At 34.9% G+C, this 3,016-nt stretch overlaps 1 pseudogene; it reads left to right on the forward strand.

The window, feature by feature from the left end:
* Positions 1 to 266: 266 nt before the first annotated feature.
* LOC121154704 lies at positions 267 to 367 on the forward strand (annotated as a pseudogene).
* Positions 368 to 3,016: the final 2,649 nt, after the last annotated feature.

The following is a 3,016-nucleotide window of genomic DNA, read 5'->3' on the forward strand; positions in this document are numbered from 1 at the left end:
GAACACCATGAAAATTGCAGACTCGGAGAATATGGCCATGTAAAAGCACAGGAAGAGGTTCAATCTGGTGTTGTAAGCCAAGGAAGATTGGGGAACACTAGAAGCTAAAGGTTTCAAAGGAAATGCAGTCGTGCTAACATCTTAATTTTGGCCTTGTAATCTCTATAACTGTGAGAGAATGAATGAATTTCTGTTTTAAGTCATTGGCGATTCTTTATGACATCTACAGGAAACGAATACAATGTAGGTATTATAATACAAACATTGTGCTCACTTTGGCAGTACATATGCTAAAATTGGAGCAATACAGAGAAGATTAGCATGGCCCGTGCGCAAGAATACAAACATTGTTATTCCACCAGCATTTCATGATAGATGGAAAGAAAGCCAAGAACTTTGAAGATAGTCACAGCAAAGCACATTGGAATTAAATGATCAAGTCACTGATAAAGAGAAAAGTCATGAATATCGCCAGAGAAAAGAGACACTTTAAACAGGGAGTAGCAAAGATGAGGATAGCACCGGTTGCTTTTCAGAAACAGTGTAAGCCAGAACACAGTGTAATGCACAAGTATTGAAAGATAAAAAAAAAAAAATGTCAACCAGAATTTGATAGCCAGTGAGAATATATTTCAAAAATGAAAATGCACGTTTTAGATATATAGGAGGTTAAGGATTATCACTAGAAAGTCCCTGGGGCCAGCATTGTGATATGTGGAGCACTGGCTTGAATCCAGATTGCTCTACTTCTAGTTCAACTTCCTGGTAATGCACCTGGCAGAATGGTGGAAAATGCCTGAGGCCGTGGACCCCAGTCACCGGGAGGGGAGACTAGAATGCATTTCTTGGTTCCTGGCTGTTTTTGACCTGTTTCTGGCTTTTGCATCCATTTGAAGAGCAAACCAATGGAGGAAGATTTCCTTCTCCCAAAGTTCTTTTCAAATATGCATTTAAAAAAAATAAAGTAAGTACATTAAATGGATCCTGGTGGCTATAATCAAGAATGTATACAATCAGGAATGTGTACGGTAATCCAAAACCAGACACTAAAATAACAAAATAAAAATTTATAGCTAAAACCCAAAGCAGAGGAGAAAATAGAATCATGATGATGTATATGATAATTCATGATGATGTATATGATAGTTGTATAGGAGAATGACCTTTTTCTTGGAAGACATCAATGAAGTATTTGGGAATGGGAACTTAAAGAATGTGAAAGTTAGTGAAATAGTTAATGAAAATATATGTTTAAAGTGAGGACATAAATATAAAACAAATCAAGCAAAATATTTTAACCAGGCATATAGATGTTCTTTGTCTATTCTGATAAATTTTCTGTGTTTACATTACTTTTTTTTTTTGCTTAAAAAAAACTCACTCCATTCTGGTAAAGGGAATTAGATAGACTTTTGTCCAAACATGATATCCAGAGGGTCACAAAGCATATGACCATCATTAGTGATGGCTCAGCATCACTATTAATTGGAGGAATAAATTACAGTGCGATATCATCTCATTCCCTCTAGAGTGACTGTCATAAAGAGATAAAACAAGTGTTTCTGAGAATGTAGAGAGACCTAAGCACTTGTGCATTGTTGGTCTGATTGTGAAATGGTACAATTATTTTAAAAAATCAGTATAGGTACTACTCATAGGAGTAAAAATAGAACTGTCATATGATCCATCAATTTTACTTCTGGATATATATTGAAAAGAATCAGCAAAGAGTCTTGAAGAGATATTTCAACACCCACATTTGTTGGCACGTTATGTACAATAGTCAAGAGGTAAAACAACCTAAATGTCTTTTGGCAGATAACTTAATAAACAAAATCAAATGACATCTATTTAATATGTATCATTTATTTTATACATAGTATATATATTTTATCTGTATTATATATGTATATAAATGCACACATCAAAATATTACTCAGCCTTGGGAAGGAAGGAAGTCCTTTTTGTAAAAAGAAAACCTTAACAACATTGTGTTGAATGGAATGAGCCAGTCAAAAAATTACAAACACTGTATGATTCCACTTAAGTATATAAAGTAGTCCAATTCATAGAAATTGAAATAGAATGATGGTTATAGGGGATAAGATGTAGAAGCAAAATATAAATTATATAATAGATATAGCATTGCAACTTTGCAAGATGGCATTGTTCGGGATATCTGTTTCATAACAGTGGGATTATAATTAACAATGTTGAACTACACACTTAAAAGTGTAGCTAAGGGGTCTGATGTTGTAGAGCACATTTAACTGCCCATGCAGCTCTGTCATCTCATATCAGAGATACGCAGTTTAAATACCAGCTATTTATCTTTTAGTTCAGATATGTGCTAATATCCATGGGAAGGCAGCAAAAAAGATGCCCAAGTACTTGGGCCCTTGCCACACGCATGGTAGAGCTGACAGGAGTTCAGGCTCATTGCTCTGGCCTGCCTCAGACCCAGCTGTTCTGGCATTTATGAGATATTCTTCTCTCTCTCTCCATTCTAAATAAATAAGTTATTTTTAAAGTATTAAGGTGATAAATTTTGTTTTGTTTTTTCACCGCAGTATTTTTCTTTTTTAAATAAAATCAATACAAGCAGAAACAAATGAGTTGATAGACAAGTCGTGCAATATCCTTACTATGGAATACTGTTTAGCAGTTGGCAGAAGTAAATGATATGACACTTGGAGAAAAAAAACATGGGCACATATCAAAATGATTAGGATGAATGAAGGGCCAGAGGAGAAGATATGCATATTATGTGACTCCATTTATATGAAATTCTGGAAAGTACCAAGTGATTGTGACAGAAACCCCATCCATTGCTACTTGGAAATCAGGGAATGAGGCAGGCAGTGGTGGGAGAGATGAACTGTAACAAGATATAAGGAAACTTTAGGGGATTTGGACGATTTGCTCTCTTGAATGTAGTGATGGGTTTACAAGTATACACATACAGCAAAACTAGTTGAATTGTGTACTTTAAGTATGTAAAGTTTATTGCATGTCG

This window comes from Ochotona curzoniae, unplaced genomic scaffold, assembly GCF_017591425.1.
Source record: "Ochotona curzoniae isolate NIBS_2020 unplaced genomic scaffold, NIBS_Ocur_1.0 contig_2754, whole genome shotgun sequence".
Lineage (NCBI taxonomy): Eukaryota > Metazoa > Chordata > Mammalia > Lagomorpha > Ochotonidae > Ochotona > Ochotona curzoniae.